This window comes from Hyperolius riggenbachi, chromosome 3 (assembly GCF_040937935.1).
Source record: "Hyperolius riggenbachi isolate aHypRig1 chromosome 3, aHypRig1.pri, whole genome shotgun sequence".
Classification (NCBI taxonomy): Eukaryota; Metazoa; Chordata; class Amphibia; order Anura; family Hyperoliidae; genus Hyperolius; species Hyperolius riggenbachi.
The window spans coordinates 220461362-220481454 of NC_090648.1; the positions used below are offsets into that span (position 1 = coordinate 220461362).

General features: G+C 42.4%; 1 protein-coding gene across 2 annotated transcripts in view; it reads left to right on the forward strand.

The window, feature by feature from the left end:
• Positions 1 to 20093, forward strand: part of TLN2 (talin 2) — a 273188-nt gene that overhangs the window by 74762 nt on the left and 178333 nt on the right. For both annotated transcript variants that reach the window (XM_068275770.1, XM_068275771.1), the window contains exon 2: positions 11178 to 11210. The gene's annotated coding sequence lies outside the window, so the exon portion shown is untranslated. The remainder of the gene's footprint in view (positions 1 to 11177; positions 11211 to 20093) is intronic.

Here is a 20093-nt window from a genome sequence, read left to right on the forward strand (position 1 = left end):
AGACTGAGCTACTTGCTGAGATAAAAATACATTTTATTTGAATGAATTTGATTGCAAATCAGCGGTGCATCCCAAGCCCCTATGTCTCACATTTGTATAATAGCTCACACAAAAAACAGCAGTCTGTTGGGTGAACATATGACTAAGGTTATTCAGTTCTGTCCTAGTGTATTATGTATGCATGGTACTGCACAAATGTACATGCAATGCAGCAGAAGCTGGCTCAGTGTGTTTATAGACTAAAGCAGCCCATACACTCAGCCGATTTTCTGGCCGACCGATCGATCCCGATCGATCAATCGATTGCAAATCGGTTGGCCAATCGACCGATCGACGGCCGATTTCGATCGATTTCGATGGATTTCCATCGAACTTGCAGGGTGGAAAATTTAGGTCGATCTGATGAGATTGCTTATCAGTTTGCATTGGCCTTAATGGAAATCTGATGGCAAAAAAATGCCATCAGATCGAATTTCAATAGATTTCAAACTGAAATCTATTGGAATTCTATCCTGGTAAAAAATGTTCTAAAAACGCATCAGATAGATCATCAGATGCATTTCTTATCTATCTGCTGCCAATCTGACGAGTGTATGGGCACCTTTAGTGAGGTGACTCATTTACTCTAAAGCAGGGTTACACATTGGCACCAGTGGTTCTGGTAAACTCCAAGACTTGGCATAGGGCACGCCAGTTGTGTAATTTGGTGGACAATGGCCCTTTACATATTGGACCATTTTTAATACACATTCCTTTATCTTCCTGCACAATGGAGTGAAAAAATCCATGCCCTATCCTGAATTCTATTTTTTTTTGTTATTTGGTACAGGGCTATAGAAGATGTCAGCTCTATATAAATACTAAATTATAATAATTCATAACGCTTAGGGCTCAGTCACACGATGTGCAGTGCAGTCAATCATGACTCATTGGGGTTGATTCACAAAACTTGCTTATTTTTCACCTTAAAGTGGTCTGAAACTCCGACATAACATTCAATAAAAATGTGTTTTCCTACTTTTTATAACTCATACAGTTATCATATTTGCTTTTGTGCAAAAGTAATATTGTCTGGTTACAAATTACAAGTTTACAATGTGTAGTTTATCGTACCCTGAAAGCTGGCGTTGCATTTTATTCAAACTGCTTTTTATCAGGGCTGTGGAGTTGGTACAAAAATCTTCCAACTCCGACTCCTCAGTTTATAAAACCACGACTCCGACTCCGGGTACCCAAAATGGCTCAGACTCCGACTCCTCGACTCCGATTCCTTAGTCTAATACTTAACAGGGCTGTGGATTTTGTATAAAAATCATCCGACTCCTGACTCCGACTCCTCAGTTTATGAAATCAACGACTCCGACTCCGGGTTCCCAAAATTGCCCCGACTCCGGGTTCCCAAAATTGCCCTGACTCCGGGTTCCCAAAATTGCCCTGACTCCAATTCCGACTCCGCAGCCCTGCTTTTTATTATATATTAACATCTTCTAATGAGCTTTTCTGAACTGTGTGTGTGTCTGAAGCACAGAGTTCCTTTTCACTTGTTAGACTGTGTTTGCACACATTGTAACAACATTGGAATGTAAACAAAGATACTGTTATCTACAGTTTGGATGCGGATTGAAGCTGAATAGCGGGACAAAGTGCTTTTGTTTAACCATTTCAGTGATGTTCTGCTAAAAAAAAAATCTGGTATAGTAGCTTTCAATAATATACTGGCAATCAGTAAAAGTCCTCTTTCTGTTTTTATTTCATGTTACCTTGCTGGATTTTGAGGAGTTGAGGCGCAGCAGTACTGAGGATAATGGTAGCTTTCAAGCTGTGAGGAATCTTTTAGAGCAAAGTAGAAATGCTGGCTTTCAGCCCACTTTAACTGTATGGAGAGCTAATGCATGAGATAAACATATTAGGAGAGATAATTCATCAATAAACCGATGAGAGAGAAATCATGAGTTGTCAAATAAAAAACTTTTATTAGTTAGTTACAGAATCTTAATTGCTCCAAAAATGCATCATGCAGCGTTTTTGCAATTTTATTAAAAACTATTCTGTCTGATGTGAAATAGCCCATAATATTTCATTGTCTAAGCTCTTTTAAAAACAAACAAACTGGAAAACACTGGTGATCAGAACAGCTCTTTGAAAATGATCTTGGTGTGAAACAGCCCTAAGGCCTCTTTTAGATGGGAGGCTGAACTGCACGCTCGTCGCTTGTTGTTCAATTCAGCCTCCTGTATGTCACCCATGAGTGCCACTTGGCTGCAATTACATGCAGCCGAATGGCAAGGTTTATAACGTCATGCTTGCTTAACAAACGGGGGTTTTATTAGTTGGCAGGGAACCCCAGCATGTAAATTCTGAGCTGCACTCAGGTGAGGCTCCGTGAGGGGCCACCTGTCCAGTGCCAGTGCCATGCGTTAACATGCACTAGGCTGGTGCACAAGAGCAGCCGACAGCTTTCAGCTGGTCATATGAAAGCTGTCTAGGCATTTGTTCTACCTATCACAGGCCCCCTAGTGTCTGGATCGATCAGTGCCTTCCAATTTATTTCAACCCAGACACTCTCCAACCTCTTGGACTCAATCCGTGAGCTGAAACCATTGGAATTTGCCCGCAGACAGGCTAGGAGGGAGCTTGCGAGTTACAGTAACACAAATTACACACTATGTCAGGGTACAAAACTGCTACCACCTCTGTAGCAGGACAGAGGACCTTTTCTAACTGATTCTTAAGACCTGCAAATAAAAAACTGTTAAGACACCCTAATCTGACTATATACTGAACTGTAGTAGCAACTCTTCAGAAAGCTAGGATTGGTTCTGTGTGGCTTAATAGGTGTAGCTGAGCAATAAGTGACTTTTAGAAGTCTTTTACTATAAATGCAATATAAATAATATACCGTATATACTCGCAAGCAAGCCGACCCGCATGTAAGCCGACCCCCCCACTTTTACCCAAAAAAACAGGAAAAAATGATTGACCCTCATGTAAGCCGGGGGTAGGAAACGCTGGCCGCGTGATCCCCCCAGTATGTCCCAGTATAGCTAGTATAGTGCCCAGTATAGGTAGGTAGTGCTCAGTATAGCAAGTAAAATGCCCCAGTATAGCTAGTATAGTGCTCAGTATAGCTAGTATAGTGCTCAGTATAGCTAGTATAGTGCTCAGTATAGCTAGTATAGTGCTCAGTATAGCTAGTATAGTGCTCAGTATAGCTAGTATAGTGCTCAGTATAGCTAGTATAGTGCTCAGTATAGCTAGTATAGTGCTCATTATAGCTAGTGAAGTGCCCCAGTTTAGCTAGTATAGTGCTCAGTATAGGTAGGTAGTGCTCAGTATAGCTAGTAAAATGCCCCAGTATAGCTAGTATAGTGCTCAGTATAGCTAGTATAGTGCTCAGTATAGCTAGTGAAGTGCCCCAGTTTAGCTAGTATAGTGCTCAGTATAGTGCCCCATTATAGCTAATATAGTGCCCCTCTATAGCTAGTATAGTGCCCCCAGTATAGCTAGTATAGTGCCCCCAGTATAGCTAGTATAGTGCCCCCAGTATAGCTAGTATAGTGCCCCCAGTATAGCTAGCATAGTGCCCCAGTATGGGTGGGTGGGTAGGTGCTGTCCCTCCCCGCTCCCCCCGCGGCCGCCGCCGCTGCTGCTATTACCTTAGGCGGCGCCGCTTCCTCTATCCCCGTCCTCCTCCGGTAGTAACTCATTCACAGCAGCGCGCCTCTCGCTGCTGTGATGACGAGGAAACCATAGAGAGCGGCTTCCTGTAGCGCGATGCCGTTACTATGGGAACCGCTCTCTATGGTTTCCTGCATCATCACAGCAGCGGGGGGCGCGCTGCTGTGAATGAGTTACCGGAGGAGGACGGGGATAGAGACAGCGGCGCCGCCTAAGGTAATAGCAGCGGTGGCCGCGGGGGGAGCGGGGAGGGACAGCACCTATCCACTAACCCACCCATGACTCGCAAGCAAGCCGACCCCCCAACTTTTGGCCCACTTTTGGGGGGTCAAAAATTCGGCTTGCTTGCGAGTATATACGGTATACAGAAAATCATTAAACGTAACAAGGAAAATGGTAACACAGTGGAAAATAAAAAGGTAAAGAAATAAACGAATACTTAAGTTCCGGTGAAATATGTCCCTTTGTGGAGACCAGTCAGTCTGTTTCAGTTCAGGAAAATGGCTGCCAGCCACATGGTCCTTTGGCTGGCCTGATCAGGTGATGTTACACAGGGAGGACCGCCCCTCTGTATGCATTCTGGTTTTATTAAAACTAGTTTTGGGGTGGGACAAAAATTGCCCCCTCCGGTTTACAAACCAATCATAGTCCATCTCCTTGGAGAGAGATTTTTAGTTTTAACTGTGGAACACTGTAAGTCAAAAACGATAAATGCCATATTTGTGCTGATGACAGATTCATAATCCTCCGGATATGACAGTTCATACTTGGCTACTGTAGCATGACCAGTTTGTGAGAATTTTAATAACTTGATTGTGGTGGATCCCCGCCCCTCAATACTGGTATCAAAATGTTCAGCAAGACACCACAAATCAAATGATATAATTTCCATAACTGTCTCAGGTACGGTATCTCTTAAACAACCAAAAAATAATATACCACATTTATGTTATATCTGCTGACAATGGTGCCAGCCTGTCTTGGGATACCAAATCCTGAATAGGCCCCCTGCTGTGGGCTTCCTGACTCCTAAAGGAATCCAGCAACAGCTTTGCCACTTGGGGTTGCTCCTGGCAAATGTTTTTACACCTCGATGTCATTGGTCCCTGAAGGAACTCTTTTGAACCAGTTAATTAAACAAACATTTTGACAGTCAAAAGGGAATTCATGAAAAGAAAGCTCTGCTTATCATCTACAAGGAAAGGGAGACCCCAAGGTTATGTGGTCTGCTAGGACCTACACATTCAATTTGGATTGTATAGTTAACTACAATCGGTGCAGAAAACCGTTTGCGATTGCGTTTTTTCACGGCTCTTCCATGACACTACCTGCTTGGAGCACAATTAGACCTGGTTATTAACTACAACAAGACATTTCTAAAGCGCTTTTCTCCTGTATGAGCCAAACTGCATAAGCTTGTTTCAGGTCAGTATATAGTGATGTGGTACAGGGGAAACAAGTTCTGTGATCATGGCTGATGGTGTAATGGTTAAGGGCTCTGCCTCTGACACAGGGGACCAGGGTTCGAATCTCGGCTCTGCCTGTTCAGTAAGCCAGCACTAATTCAGTAGGAGACCTTTGGCAAGTCTCCCTTACACTGCTACTGCCAATAGAGCGTGCCCTAGTGGCTGCTGCTCTGCTCTGGCGCTTTGAGTCCGCAAGGAGAAAAGCGCAATATAAATGTTATTTGTCTTGTCTTGTCTTTGTCTAAATACCAGACTAAACAAGTGACTTTTCAGTTTTGATTTAGGGTAGGAACACACTAGGCAGAATGGCATATGCGGTTTCCACTATGTGCTATGCAAAACGCGTATGCAATCCTTTTTGTTTTAACAAGAAAACGCATATGCCATTCTGCCTAGTGTGTTCCTACATTAAATGACTCCAAGGTTGGAGCTGTCTTGATTGGGTGTGGCAAGGCATTCCAAAGGGTAGGGTAGGGGCAGCATGACAGAAGGCTCTGTCTCCAAAGGTTTTTAGTTGGACTCTGGGGTGGTCAAGTTATTAGATCCTGTTGATCTGAAGTTATGGGAGGTGTACTGTAGTTGCAACAAATCCTACAGGTAAAAATAAATGGCTTTGATGTATGTAGTGGATATGTGTTTTATGTTGAAAGGCTATGTGGATGTTCTCTCTCATGTGTGCCCCTGCTAAAACGCCGCTATGCTGCGGCTGAACGGGGGTCCCTTACCCCCCAAATCGCCCCTTGAAAAATCTACGACCAACTTGGTCGTAGATTTTGCTGCTGCTGGAGGCAGGGCTAACGGCTGCAGCCCTGCCTCACAGTGCGTCTATCAGCGGCGCATCGCCGCCTCTCCCCCACCCCTCTCAGTGAAGGAAGACTGAGAGGGGGCGGGGGAGAGGCGGAGATACGCGCTGACAGACGCGCGTGAGGCAGGGCTGCAGCGGTTAGCCCTGCCTCAATCAGGAAGTGATCCCCGGGACTTCTCAAGGGGATTTTGGGGGTAAGGGACCCCCGTTTAGCCGCGGGATAGTGGCGTTTTAGCAGGGACACACATGCCCCTGCTATATATGAGCTGAAGCGAGATTTATTCTCGCTTCAGACTCTATTTAAGGTGGCCATACACTGGTCGATTTGCCATCAGATTTGACCAACAGATAGATCCCTCTCTGATCGAATCTGATCAGAGAGGGATCGTATGGCCACCTTTACTGCAAACAGATTGTGAATCGATTTCAGCCTGAAACCGATTCACCATCTCGCCAGCGGGTCGGGAGTGCGTCGATAGCGGCGTTCGAATGCCCGACGACCGACGCAATACAGCGGGTATACATTACCTGTTCCTGCCGGCGCGAGTCCCCTGGTCTCCGCTGTCTTCTTCTCCGCTCCGGGCTCTGGACCGTTCCTGCAGCTACTAAACTTCCTGTCTAGGGGAAGTTTAAACAGTAGAGGGCGCTCTACGGTTTAAACTTCCTGCCAGAACAGAAAGTTCTGTGTAGCTGCAGCCGGTCCGGAACCCAGCGCGGAAAGAAGACAGCGGGGACCAGGGGACTCGCGCCGGCCGGAACAGGTAATGTATATCCGCTGTATTGCGTCGGTTGTCGGGCTTTCGAACGCCGCTATCGACGCACTCCCGACCCGCCGGCGATCGAGAAAAACCTTCCGCAAGGACGGATCGACGGGAATAGACGGGAACGATCGATTTGGGACGGAAATCGATCGTTCTGTCAGCGGTGTGCGCAGCGATTTCACAGCCGATTCAATCACTGTGATCTAATCGGCCGTGTATATCGTAAGGTGTATGGGCCCCTTTAGAAGGTTCCGGCTGTTCGGCTTAAGGAAGAACATTTGTATCAACATTTGCTGTTACAATTCCTGTGTGCCACAGAAGTGATGTATCAGATAATTTGCTATACACAATGAAAAGAATGGCATCTGTATTTGCCGTTTTCTCCATACCATCATGGAAATTAGCAAGTGTTTGTTGTTCAGTGTACTACATAAATGTTTCCCTGGAGACGTGTTCAAAGGAATGTTACATTTTTTCCCCCATGGCCCTCTTCTTCTATTTCGCGTAGCCCACTGACTTTCATTGAGGAATCTTTCCAAGCTCTTTGACATTTCTTGCCAGCTGAACGCCATTCATGGGAAGAAAGGAGATGAATGCAGGGGGCAGGTAGCAAGTGCTGTATATTTCTCATCAGATTAATATCCGGTTTGAGCAGAGCCAAGTGCTATTTCGATACGCTGCCTGTGTTTGCTAGTATCTCTTGTGCCGCCCCACTCTCACATTGCATTTCTTTTTTTGGCTTTGTGTCTCAGCCCAGCATTTCACTTTCAGTGTCTAGCGTCTGGAGTTTCAAATTAGCTGGTATGGGCTACCCACCTCAGACGTATTTAAAGCATCTCACCTTTGTTTTTTTATTTTAAATAAAAATCTCACCCTTTAATGTAAATAATTATTTTATTTATATTTTACAACAAATACTTGGATGTCAGCTAAAGTTGATCAGATGAAAAATCACATACTCTGTGAACTCTTATTTCACATTACAAGTGGTTTCCTAGTGAGTTTGGGTCACTCCGAGCTGCTTGGTTACTCTACATTACAAGTAACAAATGACTTCATTAAATTAAAGGGCATCTATCACAAACTAATGTATGTATTACTACCATCATTGTCACAGAGGATGCTTTACTTTTTATTATATTTGTCCTAGAATCTTTTCATCACATTTTCTGTGTCATTGTTGTGGAAACAGTATTGTGCTGTTAGCAGCAGGGTTACCTTCAGCTGATATACTTTCTTTTTTAACATTAGAAATCTGCAGAGTTTTTTTGTATATGTGCAATCAGAACAGCATGTTATGCAGCTACTCTACATCCTGGAACACCAGGGCTCTTCTGTGGCCAGCAAATAGTTACCAACCTGTAGAACTTTTCAGGTTCCTTATTCAAGTAATGTAGCACAGAATGTCTCTGTACCTTCACTGTATACGTTGTGCTTCATTTTGAAAAAAAGTGTAAAGAAGTGTACAGAAATGCACGCAAACATATTTGTGTGCATCCTGGATTTGCATTTTATTTTGTCAAACGATCCTCAAAGCACACAAAAACATACACAAACTGTGTTTTTATGTTGTGTTTTAGGGCCTATTACCACTGACTGGGGAATCTCAATGCAAATTTTTGCATTAACACCGACACCGATGCAGTTCAACACTTGTTTTCATTGAATGTGTTTTTCCAAATCGGATGCTGGGGAAAAAACATGGACTGCAGGCTGCAGAATTCCGCACCATGGTGGTTGTCCTAGATGCAAATTGCAGTTTATGAAAGTTAATGGTCCCGCATGTGAATGTTTGTGTGTTTGATGCAAATTTTTGAGGGTACATGTCTCGCAGTTCAGGGCGAGCTGTATGGTGGCTCTCCTTGCTGATGCAAAACTCCCCGTCGGCGTTAAATACTATTCTCCCTCCGAGTTGTAGCAATTCAGGGTCTGGGGATCGCCGTATCACTAAGTTACCATTACGCGGGGCCCGCAGCATAGCATTGCTGCAATGGCGGTGCACAGTTTCGGTGCTAGGTGCTGAAATGAACTGCTTCGAATTTTCCCCTTCATTTTCCTATCCAACATGCTTCTTCCTATTCCCTGTGTAGTCACGATGAGTTCATGTTGCTATTGAGATTAAAAATTGAATGTGAACATTTGCATTAAAAAAGCAAATAAAACATGAATTTTCCAAATGGTATGTGCAGATTTAGATGCAAAATGCACAGTATACTAATGAAAATAGGACCTTAAAGTGTGAAAGGTGTCTAAAGCTGCGAAGGATCCAGCCATGTACACAACAGCCCCAACACCTACAAATGCATTGTTTTCTCCACTCACCTGGCTCCCATGTGACGTCATTCCCATGGCCCTCATTGGGGAAATAAATGGCTCCATATTTTTTTTTCTTTTTACTGCAGTGGTAAAACACTTTAGGTGCCAATGAGCCCTTCTGACTTACATGGACTGACATTTCTACTGTTCCACTGCATTTTGTATCTTCGAAAAAGATTCATTTTTAAGAAAATGCAATGTGTGAGACCTCACTGTTTCTTACTGAGAAATGGATAAGAGTGGCGATATTACCAAAGTGCATTTGCAACATACTTTTTTTTTCATAGCTTGAGTAGTTTTGTTATGAAACAGTGGTTGCATCCTTAGTACTACATTACCAAGGCCAGTAGCTGAATGAGACAATTGCATGAACTTTCACCTTTGTCAGATGGTTCACCCTTCCTACTAGCAGTTTCACTTGAAATAGCTTTGCTGATTACATCAACTGGGAATTAAGAAGGAAGAAAACAAGGCATGGGAAGAGTAATAGTACACATTATTGTTGTGTATAGGAACGTATCTGACCAAGTCTTAAATGATTACATAAATGATTCAGGCTTTATTTACAAAAATAAAATTCACAGTGATCTTTATGGGAATATTGATGGCTCTTACGGCTTTTCACAGATTCACAGGTTTGAAAGTTTAAGCCCACCCACCACTTTTATAAAGTGATACACAATTCACATTTTGTCCTCATGAAAAGGCTAGTGACAGATACCATTGCGTGAAGTATGTGCTTCCAGGAGATGAAGCAAGAATTTCTCTCCAGTGGGTATTAGTGCTTGAATTGGCAGTGCTTAGAAGAGGGAGGCGTGAGGCAAATAGGGGTAAGGAAATATTTATTAAAAATTCAAACATACAATCGGTTAGTATTGACTAGTACTTGTGAGGAGTATCTGGCTGACAGGATTTGGAGGAGTCCATGGAGCAGGTGGTTTTGATATCTATGTGGGATGAACCTTATTTTTAAGAAAACATGTAGCATGCAAGAATGGACTGAGTTTAGCGGTACATTTAGAGGCTCCCCATTATTGTAATATAAAAGAGCAGAATCAGTAAAGCCCAGTATACCCTTTTATATTTGTCTATCAAGGTGGCCTTTACATATAATTTTTGTCAGCAGTTTGACAATAAGCTCTGCATAGATGTGTTTCTTGTAGGGGAAGGAGAGGAGTTAGACAGCTAAATGGCACCACACATTGCTTGAATTGTTTGGAGGCTTTTGATTGGATGGAGTTTTCTCATGGCACACACTGATGCATCTTGTGACTGGTGGTGGATTTTTGAATGCTGAACATTTCTGTAATGTGATGTTTGGTTGTACTTTAATATATGTACATCCTGCCTCTCCTCCCTTTGCTTTATCATTGTTTGTATTGGCTGTTTTATGTAATATTGTTTGAATATTTGGGAGATGCGGTATGCTAGACTTGGCTATGCAAATAATGCATCAGTAGCTAAGACTAAGTTCACAATGGGTGATGCGTTGTGTTCCCTGTGAAAGTGCGTGTTTTGCGGTAACACATGATGCCCACCGGCTGCGCTGTGAACGTCAAATAGGTGGTGCATTGTTGCAAGCTGTGTAACAAAGTGGCTGTTATGCAATACCACAAGGCACCACTGTGAATGTAGTCTAAATGTTACAGGTTCGATAGAAGGTATTACTGAATGGGTCATGGGTTCATTTTTACAATAATTTTGTATAAATGATTTAGTCAGTGTTTGCCCATTGTAAAATCTTTTAAAACCCTGATTTACATTCTGACATTTATCACATGGTGACATTTTTACTGCTGGCAGGTGATGTAGCAGCTGCTTGCTTTTTTAGCAGTTGGAAACAGCTGTAAATGGCTATTTGCCACAATGTAACTAGGTTCACAGACAGGAAACTGCCAGGACCATGGTCCTTAGTTTCTTGTGGGAGGGGTTTCACCACAAAATAAGCCATACAGAGCCCCCTTATGATCCGTTTGAGAAAAGAAATTGATTTCTCATGAGAAATGGGGTATCCGCTACTGATTGGGATGACGTTCAATGCTTGGTCACGGTTTCTTTTTAAGTCGATATGTATGGTCATTACATTCTTATGCTGTATGTTGATACAGTATGGTCATGTGTGATTTTTTTTTTCTTTGTTTTATTTTGCAGGTCTGTTAATTGGGCAGACTCCTCTTCTTACAGGTAAGAAATATGCATGTAACCAATTATGTGGCTTCCATGTCTTTTGATTTTAGGTTGTAGAATTAAGTGTAGTCCTCACCTTTAATAGTAGGTTAATGTAGCAGACCAGTGTAATGGCCCATACTCACGAGGGACTTTTGTCGCCTCAACACGCGGCGCGCGCGTGTTGCGGCGACAGGTCGCCCGTGAGTATGGGCCGCGCGCACCCCGAACTGTCGCCCGCAACGGGCGCGCACCCCGAACTGTCGCTTGTCGCTGATGTCGCCAGGCAATTGAAAAGTTCAATCGCCTGGCGACAGTCGCCGCCGCAACTCCGCCGCAGCTGTCGCTAGTCCGCGTGAGTACGCGGACTAGCGACTGCAACCTCCATTGAGGTACACAGAGCTTCCGGCGGGGGGAGGAGGAACGTCGGCGACAGCTTCCGTCATGCCGCTGGTATGAGCAAACATGAATCGCTGCATCCACGCGGCTGAACAATGTACTTTACCCATTCCCTCCCCCCCCCGAAATTCCGTGGGGGTTAAAGACTCTCTTTAATGATTGAAGACACTCGCTAAATTGCTGAACTGAAAATAATAATAGGTCATCAAACTTAGGACTATAGAACAGGATGCATTTAGGCTAAAGGTGGCCATAACTGTCAGATTTTGGTGTTTGATCGACAAATGGATTAATTTCCCTTAAATCAATCAAAAATCGATTCAGTTTTCAGATAGGTTTGATTGATGGAGACCTATTATCAGCCAGATCATAAAAAAAGAGATGGGAAATTAGTTTTGTTTGTACAAGAATTGGGCGCTTTTCAGTTCTATCTAGATGGATTAAATGCTGCTGAACATGCGCATTCTTAGCTTGGTGGGAGGGAGAAGAGAGTTGGCATTATGACTCACTTCCTTTGATTGATATCACAGATCTAAAAGATGTTTTTTCATTGCATGGAGCGCTGATCGATTACTTCTCCATCGACACCATGGGCATGATTCACAAAGCCTTTTCTCCTGTTTTCCTCTGTTCCCTTATATATATGTTACTTTTTAAGCTCCCAAAGAGCAAAAATATATAATTAAGGTAACAAAAGTAATATTGAAATGAAATTACTCAGGAACAACTTACTTTGAGTGATTATTTTGCTTGTGAATGTGCTGAAAGGTTATTTTTAGTCATGTAAGAGAAGTTTTATGAATAGAGCCCATTGTCTCATGATAGGGAAAAAAATTGTTTGGAATGTTGATTGGACATACTTTGATCATTGTACAGCCACTTTAAAGTGGATCCAAGATAAACTTTTACTCATTGCATAATTGTGTTCCTTTCATATAGTTTATAGGGCATTCTTCAAGCCAAATACTATTTTTTTTGTTTTAATACTCCAATTCCCTATAAACTAAGCAAGCCTCGTCAACAGTTTCTCCAGTGCCTTGGCACTTTGAGACCCATGTAGGAAGGGCTTATGGGAGCTAAGCCTGAGCAGGAGGAGGTGTTACTAGCCAGAGATTTCAGAGGCAGAGGGGAGTAGGAGAGGGGAGTGAAGTTTCCACAGGCTGAGGACTGGAGATTCAGATCAGCTTGCCTGTGTGTAATGAAGACGAGCAGAACAGGGCTGCTGTCATTGTATCACAGGAAGAAATAATCATATACTGTTGAAACTGTTTGCAGCTAGATTTGCTGTGTAAACTATCTAAACTTTAGAGAAGATATATAGACAAGTTACTTGTTATAGTTAGTTTTTCATCTTGGATCCGCTTTAATGCCACACCATAAGCACTGGCTCCTGCTAGTGTTTTTGGGAGTGGTTTTAACACAAAAAGCTCTTTCCAGAGTGATTTCAAGGAATGCGATTTTGGGCTCTACATTTCTGGAATGAAATTGCTCCAAAAATGCTGCTGAAACATCAATTTTGACTTTGCCAGATCGCAATTACTCCTGTGGAATTACCTTTGTAGTGAATCGCTGGCGATTCCTAGAAAGTGCAAATCATGAATGACCTTGTAATTTTTCAGAAAATCAATGTTACAAAATTTAAAGAAAAATTATTTTCAAACCAGTAAAATGACATTTTGGTGCAGTACACTCAGGGCGACAAAAGTGGAACAGTGAGGGGACAGAGGGGGACGCTGAAGACTGTGTGAGAGTAGGGAGAGGTTAGGTCATAGTAAACATTACCAATATTTTACTATATGAATAAAGTAGTAGAATATCTGTAAATGTACTAATATTCTACAACCAACTATTTCCTTTGACCTTGTCAATGGGAGCCTTTATCATAAGTATGCCAGTATATGTCTTCAGAATAATTTCAGTTTAAAATAAAGAAGCAATTGTATTTAGATTAAACTTTGTTACTAATACTTGTAGATTTAGAAATGTATCCAAAAAGCTAAAAGGCAGCCAAACGTGGGTAGACTGTCGCCCAACTGTACAAATGATTGACTCTCCCCCTCAAAAAGCACAAGATTGAGAATGATCAATTCACCACATTTTATCATTCAATCAGGTTTCTGATCAAATGTGTTTGATATGGCTAGTTTTGTACTGCTTGGTGTAGATTTGTACCAACTAGAATGGGGCAATAAGAGGATTAATGGCAGATTAGAACAAAATGAGGAAAATCAGCCTTTGTATAGGTGCCTACTGTCTAGCAACACAGAAAAATGAATCAGCAAGAGCATGTGGCCTGCTTTCTGTCTGGATGTGACAGGAGATGATATAATGTGATTTACTATGCAGACCAGGCACAGTCTGTCTTCCACTCACGCTTTTCTTGGTTGTTGCAGGGTCTGTGTGCTGAGCTGACTCCTGTTTGTTACGTAGGGGTCTAAGGAATCAGTTTACAGAAACTGAGCTGGCTGAGGATGCTTCCCTATGACAGCCTGTAAATGCTGTGTAGAAGGCAAAAAAAAGCCCCCAAAGTAGATCGTGTTTCAAGGCCGAATGATGCATCTTGATATATGTATAACCTCCTACGCAAAGCTCACTTACAGGCACATTCACATGGGAGGTACTTGTTTAGCTCTTTGCTGCTGTTTGTTCAAAACACATAGCTGTATCGAGGTTAGGGTATCCACGTGTGTACTAAAAGCAATATATCTGACTCTGCTGAGTATGATGATGTCTCCATATCAGTTCTCATTGGATCTCCTCAAGTCACTTGATTTGCTGCAGCATTAAAGGCTCCTGTTGCAGCATTTGAGAGATAATCAAAGGTTTTAAAGAGGAACAGTGACAATAACGTAATGAAAAAAAGTGCTTCATTTTTACTATATTTATTTATATATAAATGGTTTAGTCAATTTTTGCCCCTTGTAAAATCTTTCCTCTTCCTGATCTACAGTCTAAAATGTATCACATGGCAACATTTTTACTGCTGGCAGGTGATGTCTGTGGAAGGAGATGCAGCTTTTTTGGCAGTTGGAAATACCTGTTATTTCCCACAATGGAACAAGGCTGATGTCAGCACCTTAGTGCTGTGAGGCACTGACCTCACACTGAGAGAGGGGTTTCACCACAATATCAGCCATACAGAGCCCCCTGATGATCCGTTTGAGAAAAGGTAAAGATTTCTCATAGGAAAGGGGATATCAGCTACTAATTGGGATGAAGTTCAATTCTTGGTTACAGTTTCTCTTTAAAGTGGTTAATATGGATTGTTTATAGTCTGTAGTCCTGAATTTAAAGGGATACTGTAAGGGGGTCAGGGGAAAATGAGTTGAAGTTACCCGGGGCTTCTAATGGTCCCCCGCAGACATCCTGTGCCCGCGCAGCCACTCACCGATGCTCTGGCCCCGCCTCCAGTTCACTTCTGGAATTTCTGACTTTAAAGTCACAAAACCGCTGCGCCTGCATTGCCGTGTCCTCGCTCCCGCTGATGTCACCAGGAGTGTATTGCACAAGTCCAGTATGCTCTTTGGTCTGCGCAGTACGCTCCTGGTGCCATCAGCGGGAGCGAGGACACGGCTACGCAGGCGCAGTGGTTTTCTGACTTTAAAGTCAGAAATTCCAGAAGTGAACTGGAGGCGGGGCCGGAGCATCGGTGAGTGGCTGCACGGGCACAGGATGTCTGCGGGGGACCATTAGAAGCCCCGGGTAACTTCAACTCATTTTCCCCCGACCCCCCCCCCCCCCCTACAGTATCCCTTTAAAGAGGAACTGTAACCAAAGGATTTAACTTTATCCCAATCAGTAGCTGATACCTCCTTTCCTATAAGAAATCTTTACCTTTCCTGGAATAGAGAGAAGGGGGGGGGGGGGGGGGGGTCTGTATGGCTAATATTGTGGTGAAACCACTCCGCCAGTGTTATGTCAGGACCTAGGTCCTGACCGTTTTCTGTTAACCTTGTTGCATTGCCAAGCAACCAGTATCTCCCTCTCAAAAAATAACAATGGTAGTTGGTGCCGTCTAGTTTTTTTTTCTTGTCTGCCAGTAGTAAAGATGACATGCAGGCTCATTGTGGATTAAACAGCATGAACGAGTTACATGGCAAATATCAATCATTTCTTGTTCTCTCTTCTATTTTTTAACTTCTCCATTTGCAACATATTGATTTATTTTTTCCCCTTTTCACTAAAGTTCCTCTTTACATTTTAAAGGAACACTATTTTGAAACATTTTAAAATGCATGTGTAATCATATACAGTTAGGTCTATAAGTATTTGGACTGACACAACTTTTTTCTAATTTTGGTTCTGTACATTACCACAATGAATTTACAGTGAAACAACTCAGATGCAGTTGAAGCAAGAAGATGCAGACTTTCAGGCCTGGTGCACACCAGAGGAGTTTTTCTGAGCGTTTTGAGTTTTTAAATCTGCTGCTAATGTTATCCTATGTGTCTGTGCACACTGGAGCAATGAGGTTTTGTAAAAAAACCATAGCATTACATTGGGAAGAGCTTTTAGAGGTTTCAAAAGCTCTTCCCAATGTAATGCTATGTTTTTTTTTTTTTTGTTTTTTTTTACAAAACCTCATTGCTCCAGTGTGCACAGACACATAGGATAACATTAGCAGCAGATTTAAAAACTCAAAACGCTCAGAAAAACTCCTGGTGTGCACCAGGCCTCAGCTTTAATTCAGTAAGGCGAACAAAGTGATTGCACAAAAATCTGTGGCAACTAAATAATTTTTTAACACAATTCCTTCATTTCTGGGGCTCAAAACTAATTGGACAAATAAAATAACTGGAAAAAAATGTCCATTGCTTATACTTGGTTGATAACCCTTTGCTAGCACTGACAGCCTGAAGTATTGAACTCATAGGCCTCACCAGGTGCTGTGTTTCCTCCTTTCAAATGCTCTGTCAAATGCAGGGCGTTGGAGTTGAGGAGTCGGAGTCGGGACAATTTTGGGCACCCGGAGTCGGAGTTGGAGTCGGAGTCGTTGATTTCATAAACTGAGGAGTCGGGAGTCGGATGATTTTTGTACAAAATCCACAGCCCTGTTAAGTATTAGACTAAGGAGTCGGAGCCATTTTGGGTACCCGGAGTCGGAGTCGTGGTTTCAGAAACTGAGGAGTCGGAGTTGGAAGATTTTTGTACCGACTCCACAGCCCTGGTCAAATGCTCTGTCAAATGCTCTGTCCGTGAAACACTGCCCAATCAGTTTGAATGCATTTTGCTGGATTTGAGCTGACAGTATGTCTCTGAACAACTCACAATTCATTCGGCTACTTCTGTCCTGTGTCACATCATTAAACACTAGTGTCTCAGTGCCACTGGCAGCCATGCATACCCAAGCCATCACTGCCTCCACAGTGTTTTACAGATGATGCGGTATGCTTTGGATAATGTAGGAGGTGTAGAAGCGGAGATATTTAGTATCTTACCACTGGCAGCATAATTAAATGGGATGTAACCACACAGTCTCTTACTGCGCATGTGGGGCAGCGCAAATGTACAAGCAGCTCAATCAGACACATCACCAGCTTTACACTAGTACCATGCATAGAAGTCCAAATAAATGAACAGGAGAAGCCAGCTGCACTGTGCTTGGCTCCAGATTCCTGACCTGTTCCAGGAAGGTCAGGAGTGGTTCACAGTTACCGTATGTGGCTGGCAAAAGTTGCTAGGCAGACCGTCTGGCCAAATAGCCCCAGTTAAAAAACTGTTAAAGGACATCCAAAGCGAAAATTATGTAATGAAATAAACGATTGTATTTATCTTACTTCTCCTAAAAATGACTTTTTAAGATATTCCACAGTTTTATTTTATGTTTAAATCGACTTTTTAAGTTTTAACTGTTTGATTGATTTTGCTCAATGACACATTCATTGAAGTATGGCAGCGCTAAAAATCTATGAACTATTGACCCTTTTTATCCCTTTCCTGCTCTCAGAAGCCATTTTCTGCTAGGAAAGTGTTATATAGTTGGAATTTCTTATCAGTGAGGGTCACACTGTAGTCACTTCCTGTCTGTGTCAGGACTGAGTCAGCCCCTTACATGCCTGATATTTAACTCTTTCAGGCAGAGGAAGAAAAAAAAGGAACACAGCATAGTTATTAGTGTGCTTGGCACTGTACATACCCATGTCTCATCATGTCACATGTCACTTCAGGTATCCTTTAAGTACCCGCTGTTTCTGCTTTGGTGCAGGCTTGCGGGGACATGTAGTTAAGCATCTGCTGTTCTTCCCTCTTTGGGTGTCATTTCAAGACACCTGATAGATCCATTTGTAGGTGCAGCTTTGTCAAACATTTATTCTGTCCACCACTTTGCTTCTAAGCACTGTTTGAATTCACTGGCCACTTTATTTACTATTAATTTACCTTGTTTGGTTTAGATGTTTTTTGAATATTTTTAAGTAATGTTAAGCTGCGTTCAGATGATAGACTTGATTGACGCCATCTGTACAGGCATCCCCAGGATGTCTGCTGCTACCATTTCAGCAATCTCTTAATTGTTTATTGCATGCCCAACTGCTGACATTGAGCAGCCTCCTCACAAGTTAATTTATGTACATACCCTTGATTAAATAATACTCTAAGTTAAACTATATTCTAGATTAAACTCATCTGAGGCAGCCAATAAAGACTGCTTCGGGCAAGTACTGCTTCGCATGACCAGTAGCGCTTCACATCATCTAAATATCCATAATGCTGGTTCGTCAGTGATTTTAAATGCCCAAATGACTTCCAAGTGTATTGTTCTGTCCACTTACCCTGCTGGAGCTCTTCTCCCCCCCTCCATAGTGGCAGATGTGTTGCTAACCTGCAGCCTAGCGACACCCAGTACAGGCTTGGCCGCAAACTGTCGCCCAAGGGAGCAGTTGTTATTATTTAGTATTTATATAGCAGTTCTGGATATGCAGCCTTGCTTTCAAGGGTATCAAGAAATTTATGTGCATATTCAGGAGTAATGCATCATGGGAAACCACAGTTGCTCAGTTACGGCTGAATTATCACAAATGCCTTCTGTTTTTAGAAGGCATAATTGCATTCGATGAAATAACGTTTCGTGCAACAGAGCTCTATATTGTGTATGTGGTTTTTATGATGGAACCTACAGTTGGTTGTGGCTAGGTAGTAAAAAAAAAAAGCCTTTTTCTACCGTAATGGCCTGTGAATAGTAACGTTTTTTTTTCGCTTTTCTCTTTCTTTCTTTCAACTCGCTGAAAACTTGGATCCAGAGATTGTGGCTTCTGACCTCAGCTAACCTTTTACTTTGTTCTTTATCTGTAACAGAGAACATGTCAGATAAAAGGCAGGGAGTTTATAGATCAACCAGGTAGTCAGTCCTGTGTTCTTTGTAAAATGGACTATGATGCTCCCATCCAGTGAGTGACTAAGCATTACCTTGTACTCCTACTGTGCTGCATGATCTGGTTTCCATGTATTCCTGTATTGTCTTATTGCTGTATGTTACTCCTAAATATTGTCTGTAACCTTAACTAATGTTCAGCACTGCGTCATATGTTGGCACTTTATAAATAAAATAAATAAATAGCCTAATAATGCAGTGTGTATATCCTTAAAATTACTGCCATAAGTAATGAATTGTTAGTTTCGGTACAGTGTCTAAATATTCTTTATTTTGTTGTGTAATGCAATAGAGGCTTATATGTTTTATAATAATTGCCCGATACCGTGATTTATGGTTTGAATTAGATACTTGCAGGGGTCTGTATTTCATCCGCAACTGACCCTCAACCCGCTTTGCTGGTGGTTCCCAGATCTGCTTCTGATCCGACCAACAAGAACAAAGTACCTACTCCTTCTAGCTTAAGACTGCATACCCTGAACATTTTCTATCTCTTGTCCAATCAAGTCAGAGAATTTACATTCTTGTTACAGCAGCCATCACAGACTTTAAGCAACAGCTGCAGAGAATTTTGCTGGCTTTCAGTACTTGCATCACTTTGACCTGCATCACTTTCTACCCACTCTCCACCTGCACCCAGATTACAAACAATTCAGGTTACCCAAACCCCACCCACATGTGGGTCTCTAGTTTGAATATCACAATTATGTGACTCATAGGGGGTGCAGTCATCTTTTACTGACAGCCATGTTATCTCTTGTACTCCTTAAAGGAAACCAGAGATGATGTAATAAGCAGCTTTTACACTTACCTGGGGCTTCCTCCAGTCCCATACTGGCCGTGGCCTCCTTCGCCGTTCTCCTGGCCCCTTCCTTCTTTAGATGTGGCCCTTGGTATATAGCTCAGTCGTGGTTCACCATACGTGTGTTTCTGGGATGCGCTCCGTTTGCCGGGAGCGTTCTGTGTAAATGTGTTGTCCCAACAAAATAACACACAGCCATTCATGTCTAAACTGCTGGCAAAAAAATGAGCACACCCCTAAGGGAAGAATGTCAAAATTATATATTTTATTATATATTTTATAGTAATATATTAGGACAGCTAGTGACAAAGCTATATCCTATATAATAATG